We start from the raw sequence: 13,039 nt of genomic DNA on the forward strand, positions 1-13,039 counted from the left end.
GTTTTGCACCGCCTGCAGCATGTACGACTATCTGCCTGTTGGACAGAAGTTGTGGGTGTGCTCTCAGTGCAATGAGCTCCTGGCTCTCCGGGAACGACTTCATTTCCTTGAGGCCAAAGTGGCGGACCTGGAAAAGCTGAGAGAGGCAGAGAGGTGTGTGGAGGAGGCCTTCAGGGATGTTATAGCTGTGTCCCACTCCAACGATGATAGCTCTCCTGCTATCATGGAGAACGATGGTCTCGGGGAAGGAGAGCATCCAGCTGAGGAAGAGGGAAACAATCCCTTAGAAGGGACCCATTCCTTGGGGGATGAGCAGCTGTCCTCTCGCGCTGAGGATATATCTCCAGGGGGTGGAGGGATCCTTGTAGTGGGTGATTCGATCATTAGGAACATAGACAGTGGGGTGTGTGATGGGCGTGTAGACCGCAAGATGTTTTGCCTGCCTGGTGCGAAGGTTGCGGATATCGCCCGTCGTTTAGATAGTTTGGTAGACAGTGCTGGGAAGGAGTCAGTGGTCGTGGTGCACGTTGGCACCAACGACATGGGGAAATGCAGCCGTGAGGTCCTGGAAGCAAAATTTAGGGTGCTAGGTAGGATGCTGAAAGCCAGGACCTCCAAGGTGGCTTTCTCTGAAATGCTACCAGTTCCACGCGCAGGACCAGCCAGACAGGCCCAGCTTCGCAGTCTCAATGCGTGGATGAGACGATGGTGTCGGGTGGAAGGGTTCAGATTTGTTAGGCACTGGGGAACATTTTGGGACAAGCCGGGCCTGTACAAAAGGGACGGGCTCCACTTGAGCCAGAATAGAACCAGACTGCTGGCACTTAAAATTAAAAAGGTAGCAGAGCAGCTTTTAAACTGACTGAGGGGGGAAACCCGACAGGAGCTGAGAAAGGTCCGGTTCGGAATAAACCTCCCCCCTGGGATAAAAACCAAAGAAATGATGAAATTTTAAAAGGGGTAGGCCTAGATGTAGGCATTGTGAGAGCAGGGGCACAGCATATAAATTCAGAAGAGCAAAATTACCACAGGCCTAACCACAAGTGCCAAAGACACTTGAAGAGAGACACTGCTTACAAGTGCCTGTACGCTAATGCTAGGAGCCTCCGAACCAAGATGGGAGAACTGGAGTGCTTGGTCTTAGAGAAGAGCATTAATATAGTGAGCATAACCGAGACCTGGTGGAATGGAGAAAACCAGTGGGATACGGTTATCCCTGGATATAAACTATATCGGAAGGACAGGGAAGGACGTATTGGTGGCGGAGTCGCTCTATACGTGAAAGAAGGCATTGAATCCAGCAAGCTCGAAACCCCTAAAGAGGCAGACTCCTCCACAGAATCGTTGTGGGTGGTGATACCATGCCCCAGGAGGGACTTAATACTAAAGAGGCAGACTCCTCCACAGAATCGTTGTGGGTGGTGATACCGTGCCCCAGGAGGGACTTAATACTGGGAACGATCTATCGTCCCCCTGATCAAAATGCTCAGGGAGACCTTGAGATGAGATATGAAATTGAAGAAGCATCCAAACTAGGAAATGTGGTAGTAATGGGTGACTTCAACTACCCGGACATAGACTGGCTGCATATGTGTTCCAGTCATGACAAAGAAGCAAAGATTCTAGATATTCTAAATGACTATTCCCTAGACCAGTTGGTCATGGAACCGACCAGAGGGACGGCAACCCTGGACTTAATCCTCAGTGGGGACCGGGACCTGGTGCGAGATGTAAGTGTTGTTGAACCGATTGGGAGCAGTGACCACAGTGCTATTAAATTAAACATACATGTAACTGGCCAATTGCCAAGAAAATCCAACACGGTCACATTTGACTTCAAAAGAGGAAACTTCACAAAAATGAGGGGATTGGTAAAAAGAAAGCTGAAAAACAAAGTCCAGAGGGTCACATCACTCGAAAATGCTTGGAAGTTGTTTAAAAACACTATATTAGAAGCTCAACTGGAGTGCATACTGCAGATCAGAAAAGGTACCGCCGGGGCCAAGAAGATGCCAGCATGGTTAACGAGCAAAGTCAAGGAAGCTCTTAGAGGCAAAAAGTCTTCCTTCAGAAAATGGAAGTCTTGTCCGAATGAAGAAAATAAAAAAGAACACAAACTCTGGCAAAAGAAATGCAAGAAGACAATAAGGGATGCTAAAAAAGAATTTGAGGAGCACATTGCTAAGAACATAAAAACCAACAACAAAAAATTCTATAAATACATTCAAAGCAGGAGACCATCTAGGGAGACAATTGGACCCTTGGATGATAAGGGAGTCAAAGGTGTACTAAAGAACGATAAGGAGATTGCAGAGAAGCTAAATGAATTCTTTGCATCTGTCTTCACAGTGGAAGATATAGGGCAGATCTCTGAACCTGAACTAACATTTGCAGGAAGGGATTCTGAGGAACTAAGACAAATAGTGGTAACGAGAGAGGAAGTTCTAAGCTTAATGGACAATATAAAAACTGACAAATCACCGGGCCCGGATGGCATCCACCCGAGAGTTCTCAAAGAACTCAAAGGTGAAATTGCTGATCTGCTAACTAAAATATGTAACTTGTCCCTCGGGTCCTCCTGCGTGCCTGAGGACTGGAAAGTGGCAAATGTAACGCCAATCTTCAAAAAGGGATCCAGAGGGGATCCCGGAAATTACAGGCCAGTTAGCTTAACTTCTGTCCCTGGAAAACTGGTAGAAAGTATTATTAAAGCTAGATTAACTAAGCACATAGAAGAACAAGCCTTGCTGAAGCAGAGCCAGCATGGCTTCTGCAAGGGAAAGTCCTGTCTCAGTAACCTGTTAGAATTCTTGGAGAGTGTCAACAAGCATATAGATAGAGGTGATCCAGTGGACATAGTGTACTTAGACTTTCAAAAAGCGTTTGACAAGGTAACTCACCAAAGGCTTCTGAGGAAGCTTAGCAGTCATGGAATAAGAGGAGAGGTCCTCTTGTGGATAAGGAATTGGTTAAGAAGCAGAAAGCAGAGAGTAGGAATAAACGGACAGTTCTCCCAATGGAGGGCTGTAGAAAGTGGAGTCCCTCAAGGATCGGTATTGGGACCTGTACTTTTCAACTTGTTCATTAATGACCTAGAATTAGGAGTGAGCAGTGAAGTGGCCAAGTTTGCTGACGACACTAAATTGTTCAGGGTTGTTAAAACAAAAAGGGATTGCGAAGAGCTCCAAAAAGACCTCTCCAAACTAAGTGAATGGGCGGAAAAATGGCAAATGCAATTCAATATAAACAAGTGTAAAATTATGCATATTGGAGCAAAAAATCTGAATTTCACATATACGCTCATGGGGTCTGAACTGGCAGTGACCGACCAGGAGAGAGACCTCGGGGTTGTAGTGGACAGCACGATGAAAATGTCGACCCAGTGTGCGGCAGCTGTGAAAAAGGCAAATTCCATGCTAGCAATAATTAGGAAAGGTATTGAAAATAAAACAGCCGATATCATAATGCAGTTGTATAAATCTATGGTGCGGCCGCATTTGGAATACTGTGTACAGTTCTGGTCGCCTCATCTCAAAAAGGATATTATAGAGTTGGAAAAGGTTCAGAAGAGGGCAACCAGAATGATCAAGGGGATGGAGCGACTCCCTTACGAGGAAAGGTTGCAGCATTTGGGGCTTTTTAGTTTAGAGAAAAGGCGGGTCAGAGGAGACATGATAGAAGTGTATAAAATTATGCATGGCATTGAGAAAGTGGATAGAGAAAAGTTCTTCTCATAATACTAGAACTCGTGGACATTCAAAGAAGCTGAATGTTGGAAGATTCAGGACAGACAAAAGGAAGTACTTCTTTACTCAGCGCATAGTTAAACTATGGAATTTGCTCCCACAAGATGCAGTAATGGCCACCAGCTTGGATGGCTTTAAAAGAAGATTAGACAAATTCATGGAGGACAGGGCTATCAATGGCTACTAGCCATGATGGCTTTGCTCTGCCACCCTAGTTAGAGGCAGCATGCTTCTGAAAACCAGTTGCCGGAAGCCTCAGGAGGGGAGAGTGTTCTTGCACTCGGGTCCTGCTTGCGGGCTTCCCCCAAGCACCTGGTTGGCCACTGTGAGAACAGGATGCTGGACTAGATGGGCCACTGGCCTGATCCAGCAGGCTCTTCTTATGTTCTTATGTTCTTAAGCAGTGGAGCTATATGCACTTGCCAGGGCCTGCCAGCTTGCAGAAGGTAAGACTGTCTCCATTTACACTGACAGCAGGTATGCGTTTGGAGTGATCCACTGCCATATCCATTTGTGGAAGTATCGAGGATTCCTGATGGCAGGCGGCAAGCCTATTCAACATTTACAACTAGTCCAGAGGCTCTTGGAGGCAGTGCAACTGCCGTCCGAAATCGCGGTGGTCCACTGCCGAGCTCATACGAAGGATCGCAACCCTGTGACTGAAGGAAATGCCCTGGCTGACCGAACAGCTAAACAAGCTGGTCGGCTCCCATTAGGTCTCCCCACATTAGCTCTGGTGACGTTTGAATATCACCCGGCCTCTTTGGTCTCTGTACCACCAGCCGAAGTCCAAAAATGGGAGAGGCTGGGAGCACAACACAAAGACGGGCTATGGTTGATGCCAGATGGCAGAGCTTGCCTCCCCGTTCTTCCTATCCAGCAGCAGTTTCCTGGCACCATGAGAAAGGAGGACACTATGGAACACATTCTTTAGCCGATGCGATTACCCGGTACTGGTATGCCCCGGGAATCCAGGCTAATTGCTCCGCAGCTGTAAGAGCTTGCCATATCTGCCAGGTAAACGGCCCTGCTTTACCGAATTGGGCTCCAAAAGGGGGGCGCCCGATGGCCACCGCTCCGTTTCAACACCTGCAAATGGATTTAGTAGACTTACCGAAGGCAATGGGTAAGAAACATCTTTTACTTATTGTCTGCACCCTTACTTCATGGGTGGAGGCGTACCCTACAGCAAATGCCACAGCATTGACGGTAGCTAAACTTCTTTTGAAGGAAGAGATGCCAAGATTTGGGGTGCCGGAAACTATTGATTCAGACAGGGGGACACATTTTACGGGACAGGTGCTGGCACATGTAGAAGAAGGTCTGGGGATAGCCCACCTGTTTCATACGCCTTACCTCCCCCAGTCAACAGGAAAGACTGAAAGACAAAATACAGAATTGAAAACATTTCTTGCGAAACACACACAAGAAACAGGGTTGAAATGGCCTCAAGTACTTCCCCTTGTATTGTTTCATATGCGAACGCGCCCTACGAGAGCATTGGGTCTCTCCCCGTATGAATTGCTGTTTGGTCACCCGCCCTCGAAAGGGGGCTCCTTGCCAAAGCCTGATGTATCCTTTTTTTGGGGGGAGCACGTAACCACTTCTCAGTTTCTTTCATTACAGAATAGATTGCAAGAGTTGTGGCAGATAGCGCGATATTCGCAGACGGTCCCCTTGGAGGAACAGGTCCATCAATTCCAGCCCAGAGACTTTGTGTGGGCACGGAAGTTTGTGCGAGCCGATTCTTTGCAGCCAAAATACTTGGGTCCACACCAGGTTTTGTTGACAACTCAAACGGCAGTGTTTCTGGAAGGACGGAAGTCTTGGATCCACCATTCCCATGTGAAGCCAGCCGTGGTGGATTTTAGCCCAACTGCGGAACCTGAGGTGTTGTCCGGAGGAGCTGCAGATGTGCCAACTCAGAGTCCAGGGACCGTTCCAGCGCTGCGTTTGCGGAGAGATCCAGTGACTGATTTGTGGGCACCCAATACTGTCCCTTTCCGAGATTCTGAAATTTGTTGAGCTCCGATAGAGCCCGGATTCTCAATTGCTTTGTGAAGACTGCTTTGACATGCTCCTTTACTTCTTTTTCACATTCTCACTCCCCCTCTCTGTACTAGCTATTTGTTGCCCTGATGGGGTGAGGATTTGCACATGGGCTGATTATAATATGCCACCGGCAGGGACTCGCATGGGGTTTCCCGATCCTAAAGTGCCAGGGGAATGTCCAGATCCCTATATTTATCACATTTTCCGATCCCACAACCAATCAGTAGTAATCAATATCGCAGGATGGAAAGAGCGATGCCAGAAAGTGGCTGTGGTGTTCCAACACAGGTACTTGGGCCCCATAGTAACCCATTGTGTACGAGCCGAGGTGGAGTGGGCTATTTATATGGCTTTAAATTGTATTAGGCCAAAGGGACTCACTAGGTACTCTTCTTGTCCAAGCAACATGGACACAGCCTCGGTGTATAAAGAGTATAGTATGTTTTCTTACCGAGAGAAGGGGGATCCTGTTACAAAGTACTGTATTGGGATAGAATACACCACCTGTTATGATACATTACGAAATGGAAGGGAAAGGGAATTGCTTGCCAAATATCGTACTTCCACTGCTCCCGTTACCAGCCTTGCAAAACCCACAGCCCCTCCACTTGTCTTTCAGAAAGGAAGCTGGAATGCTAACGTGTTTCTTTCCCTTTTGGAGGCTTTGGCCCCAAAAGATGGAAAATGTTATGTTTGTGCATACACACCCCCGCATGGAACAGCTGGGGTGCCTTTAGTAGGCACGCCATTGCCCTTGTCTGAAATCCCTTCCTTTCTGAGGAAACAAACAGCAAAGGAGCTAGATGGGCCATTGGATATTAGCGGGCCGTTGCAAGGAGAAGTTTGCATAAGCAGCAAGCCAATATTGTAATGGAATGAATGAAGTGTACTTTTATTCTGAGTAAATTAGGAAAGGAATCTTGGGGTATTTTTAATCAAACTCACCTGCTTAATGCCGATACACTGAATGCTACTACCTGGATACGTGCTTGGTATTTTTTTGTTTCTCAGGAATCTACGGATCCCGATTTATTTCCCTTCTTGTTTTTTTTAATTCAAAACCTACACCTAAGGGTCTCTGGTGGTTGTGTGGCCACGCGGCAGTAAGGAAACTGCCTTCTTTAGGCAGCTGGACCTGTACGTTGGGGAGAGTAGTCCCAGGACTTCGAGTAACAAAGACACCCCCACTTGCGGCATAGAAATAAGAGGGCTATGAGGGAAGCAGTTCTAAGAGGTATTTTCCCTCATTATGGTGCGGGACAAACTTACCAGGATTTGATTAAATTATCAAACTCTTTTGAAGATTTTTTAAACGAGACTACTGTGGGTATTCGGGACCTCACTAACGAACAGGGGCAAATTAGAACAGTAGTTTTACAAAATCGGTTAGCCATCAATTATTTACTCACAAGCTCAGGCGGCATTTGCGCCCTGATCGGGAGTGAATGCTGTACATCTATAACTGACAGCAAGGCAGATGTCCTGCATCATTTGAATAACATTGGCCAGATCTACAATGAGGTAGAAAAGGTGAAACAGTCCTCACTCTTCCCTAACATAGCTGAGTGGTTCAGCAGCTGGCCTAGTTTGCATAAAATCCTGACGTATATTTTCTTCGTTATTTGTGCACTCATAGCTTGTTGTTGCTGTATTCAATGTTTGCCCAGTATTGTTTCAACCCTTACAGTTATCTTTGGTAAATGTACCAGGGCCTGCCTTAAGAAGCCTTTAACTGTGACTGAAATGGCCTTACAGTTGTTGTTTGACCCACAGAAACCAGAGGAGGATGATACAGCTATCTATTAGACGCTGGACGTCTAATAGTGCTGAAAGGGGGAATTGTTGAGTAATTTTTCAGGTCCCAGGTATAAGGTTTACCCATGAACACACAATGTAGCAACCATGAACCAAAGTCACAAAGAACCCTGGGATATGACCTGTGCTTCATCTCAAATGAGCCAAATGGCTTGGTGCCTCTAAGTCTGCGGAACTGCTAAGCAATGTTAATCAGTTAACTGTCTTGAGTGTTTTACACTCTCGCCGCTTCCCCCTCCTTCCCCTTATTTCTTCCTTCCTTTCAATAACAAAGGAACTACTTTGTGTGCATGTTTTATTTCATATGACTTAAAAGATACCCTGGTAACTAGTTTTTCGTAGTAGCATTGAAAGGAGATTGTTAATCAATAGAGATGACCCTCAAGCGTCTAACCCAAACACTTCTTGTATGAAGTTCTTTGTTTATGATCCCAAAAGTGTTACTTTTCTATACATTCTACTTGTTATCTCAAGGACTAACCTATCAAAGTGTTTTGGGTTTCAAAGGAGAGCATCTTGACCTTTTGATATGTAATGTACAACTGTTATCCCTCTTTTGTCTTTGTTATACTCTTGCTTTATTGCTGTTTAATGTATGGAAACACTATATATTCATGTTCCTGAAAATAAACGGGCGCTCTCATTCTTGCCAGGCTGCTGTGCCCATGTGAGTCTGAAAGCCCTTTTTGATCAAGAAGTTGGCTTGTGTCTTTATTTGATATCTGGGATCCTTAAATTACTTATTGGGATTTCTCAGCTCGCACACCTGACCCGGGTGTACTGAGGTGAGCAGTTGGCAATCTTTTGCTGTTGAAATTATTCTCATCATTATCATAACAAACTTGTGAAGTAGGTTAGGGGTAGCCAACATGGTGCCATTGTGGCTGGGCATCCTTGCACTTTCCGAAGTGAACAAGTACGTTTTTCAGCAAGAGCTATAGTCCAGATCCTATTGATTCAAAAGTTTAACAAGATGCCATTCAACTTACACCAATGGAAGGCAATTTCCAAACAAGCTGCTATAAGAATAAACCCAATTAAGTCCTTAAAGAGAAGGTTCGGATTTTCTTCCTCAACGTATTTTTTAATAAAGCCAAGGAAGGCATCATTGAAATGGTTTGTTCTGTAATAGTGGAGATCTCAATGAAAACCTACGTCCAGAAGTCCTGAACCTTAGGGCAAAACCATCACAAATGCCCCAATCTCCACAACTCCTCTAGTAATCCTGGCTTGACCACACCCATTAACCTTGATAGCTGCACTGGGGTCTGTGATGTTCCTATATTAATGTATATATGGTAAGTGTTGTTGTTTTAGAAGATACATGGTAAGTGGAGTGAAAGAGGAGGGGGAGTGAATGGGCAGTAGAATGCGAGATGATTGGCTGAGTGTTTAAAATGGCTGAATGTATAAAAGGAAGAGTGAGAGTGGAATCTGGGGGGGAGAAGAGAACTAAGTGGGTTGCTTGGTGGGGTTTAGAGAGTTGTTTGCCAGGAGAGAGTGGAGAAGGAGGGGGGTGGAGTTCGGATTAGTATTGAGTAAAACCATATGCTTATGTGCCTTAAGAAGAAATCTTGTTAATCTTGTTAGCTTTGTTATCTGTAATAAATACTTAATTTGGTTTACCAAAGGCCTGATCCTTGGCTGGGGTTTCACAGACCAGAAGGGAGGGTAAGGTAATGACCAAGGCTGAAGGGGAACTGTAACAAATGGTGGCAGCGGTGAAGAGAATAACAATACCAGTATTCAGAGTCTCTGGGAATACTAGTATTGGGACGTTACTGGTGGTTGCCTAGCAGGGGGATCTGTTGAGATCTGTGCTAGAGCGGGGAGAGAAACCATAAGAGAGAGTGGTCCAGACTGGTGGAGTCCCTGGTGGTTCCTAGTGACAGGCAGTAACCACGAGCAGGTAGGGACCTGACAGGGAGAGCCAGGGAAGGACGCCTCACACGTGGTGGCAGTAGCGGTGGGATACGAACAACAGAGAATCCAGATCCCAACAAAGGAGACTACGTCACAGGTGTTGGCTGTAGCAGTGAGATACGAATACTACAGAATCCCTACCAGTGGTGTGGCAAACAGAAATAACAAAACAAGATTACTTGTGAGAGTGACTGGCAAAGAGTGTGTGGCAAAGAGTGAGTGAACTCAAACACCATGGCTGAATATATAAAAATGAAAAGAGAGGAGCTGGTGGAGAAGTGCGTAACATTCAATTTACCTCACGAGGGTAAAGGGGTAGATGAATTGAGGGTAGCACTTATAGGATTTGCAACTGCCCAGCAAAAACAACCTGTCAGGGAAGAGACCCCAGAAGGATACTTAAGCAATCCCGCTTATATAGAGTATTTGAGAGAGAAGTTAAGATGGGAGGCTGAGGAAAAAGACAAGCAGAGGGAGTTGGAAGCTGAGAGATTGAGGATGGAAGCTGATGGGAAAGACAAACAGAGGGAGTTGGAAACTGAGAAGTTGAAGATGGAAACTGAGAAGTTGAAGATGGAAACTGAGAGAATGAGAATGGGGTTTGAGGAGAGGGAGAAGCAACGAGCAGTGGATGCTGAATTACAAGTAGAAAAGTTAAAATTTGAAAGAGAGAAGTTTCATTCTGATGAAACAAGAAAGGACAGAGATGGAGCAAAAATAAAAATTACTCCAAAGGACTTTGCTGTCTATGAGCCTGGTCAAGATCCTCAAATTTACCTCAGCACCTTTGAAAAAGCAGCTCAGTTGTGGGGGCTACCTGAAGATAAATACATGCAGTATTTATCAAACCTGGTTAAAGGGGAATTGGCTGAGGTATACCAATATTTCCCCTCAGACAGGCCCGTCACCTATGCTGAATTCAAAGAAGCAATGTTTAAAAGATTCAGACTGGGGCCTGATTATTTTAGAAAGCTTTTCAGAAATTGCCAGATACAGACAGGGAGGTCTTTTGTGGAGCTGGGGGCAAAACTGATGGACATATTTGGGAAATGGCTGACAAGTGCAAAAGCTCAGTCTGTGGAGGAAGTGAAAAACCTCATGATGCACACATGTGAACATTAGCTAAAACTGCACACAACAAAAAAGAGGAGAAAGAGGACAATGGAAGAAATGTTTATAGTCCTACTGGTTATAGAAGATGGTGGTTAGGTGGGGAGAAGCACAACGGGACAGTAGAGAACTTTGTTTGAGAAATATTTTATAACTTATTAGACATATTTTACAACTGTTATTTCTTTTTTTGTTCTGCTTTTGATGAAATGTATATGGTTTGAGATTTGTTGTTTGGTTTATGTTTTATAACGTGATGTACGGTTTTCTTCTATTTTTGTCTAGATATTTTTATAATTGTTATATTTTGTTTTTGAAGATGGGCATATTGTTTGCAATTTATTGTTCAGTTGTGTTTATTTAAAACGTGATATGTTCTTTTTCTTTTACTATCAATTGTACCAAATGTGATGGTATATTGCTCTTATGTTGTAAACCGCCCAGAGAGCTTCGGCTATGGGGCGGTATAAAGGTGTAATAAATAAATAAATAAATAAATGATATTGGATCAATTATACCATCAGTTACCACCAGAAATAAGGCTCCTGGTCAAAGACCGTTCCCCTACATCGGTGCAGGAGGCCGCAGAGATGGCGGATCACTTCGCCTCCAACAGAACTGGCTGGGTGGGGAAAACATCAAGAGATTTTAAACCCAGACCATATAACGCTGGCAGAAGGGATGTGGTACCACAGAGAGTGAGTCCTCCATTAAAATCTGAAGGGCACAGGACACCCCAGAGTGGATCTGTGTACCCTAAAAGTGAGGAGAAATTATGCTACAAATGTGGTAGACCAGGGCACCTACGTTTTCAATGTGAGGTTGCCAACCCCAGTAGTAATCCTGCACAGACAAGGACAGTGAAAACAGAGCCCAAGGCTTTAGAAACAGCGAAAAAGGTTCAGTTCTGCCAGATAAACTGGACAGAAGTAACAGACCTTGATTCAAGTCTGAGAGAGGAAGTGAGTGTACAAGGGGCAAATTATTGGGCATTGCTTGATACTGGTGCTGCTCAGACATTACTGAGGCCAGATTTAATAAAATCTGAGGTAATGTTACCTCAGGAAACTGTGACTATCCAAGGAGTGAGGGGTCAACCAGAAAGTTTGCCTGTGGCCCTGGTGGAAATGACTTGGAGAGGCCAAGAGGGCCGATATAAAGTAGGCATTAATGCCCAGCAACAAGAACCAGTAATACTGGGAAGAGATGTAATGGGCACCCAAGGAAAGATCTATGTAGTGACCAGACAGCAAATTGGCAGAGAAAAAGAAGCCATATTAAGGGGGGCTGAAACAAACAGGGTGGAATCTGTTAACCAGCCTCAGGTCACCATAGCAACCACTAGCAGGCCTGCTGAAGGAGACAAACTGTATCAAGTGGTCTCTGATAATGATGAGGCAGATCAATTCAGGGAAGAGCTGCAAAAAGATATAAGTTTGAAGCAGATAAAGGAACAAGCTCTGACCCAACAGATTCCTTTCACTGACAAACTGAGGAATCAAGTTGTGTGTGAGAATGGGATTTTGTATAGACTGTGGATGCCTGCTGAGAGAAAGGGTGAATGTGAACCAGTGAAACAAATGATGGAAGTGGTGAAAGAGAATTTGAGTCAAGCTCAGCAGAAGCAACGTTACTGGTATGACAGAACAGCCAGGGAACGTGTGTATGATGTGGGAGATATGGTTATGGCGTTCATACCCAGGAAACATGACAAATTACAGGCTAACTGGGAAGGACCATATACCATCAGAGAAAGGCTTGACACAGTGACGTATGTAATCACCACAGACCAATTAAACAAAAGCAAAGTGGTTCATGTAAATATGTTGAAGCCTTACCATACCAGGGATGCATAGTTGTTGCAAGTTACCTTATTCCCTGAGGGAAGTGGGCCTGAACTTCCAGATTTGGTACAGGAAAGCAAAGACAAAGGAGGGGTAGATCAAGTGGAATGGTCAGAGGAGGTGAAGGAGGAAGTAAAAGAAGAGATTCTGAGAGTTTTGAAAACCTATAGGAATCTCTTTAGCAACAAACCTGGCCGAACCAGTATAGTTATACATTCCATTGATACTGGAGATCATGCCCCAATCAGATCTGTTCCGTACCGTGTGAATGGGAAAGTTTTGAATGAGATCAAAAAGGAGGTGGAAGATATGCTGGAATTAGGAGTGATCAGGGAATCCATCAGTCCCTGGGCCTCAAGTATTGTCCTGGTTCCGAAAAAAGATGGAATGACAAGGTTTTGCATTGATTATCGGCTAATCAATAAAATTACTGTCCCAGATGCGTATCCTATGCCTAGGGTAGACGCAATGTTAGAGTTATTGGGGGCAGCAACCATTATCTCTACACTAGATCTCTGTAAAGGATTTTGGCAAATGGAACTAGACGAG

This window comes from Rhineura floridana, chromosome 1 (assembly GCF_030035675.1).
Source record: "Rhineura floridana isolate rRhiFlo1 chromosome 1, rRhiFlo1.hap2, whole genome shotgun sequence".
Taxonomy (NCBI): Eukaryota; Metazoa; Chordata; class Lepidosauria; order Squamata; family Rhineuridae; genus Rhineura; species Rhineura floridana.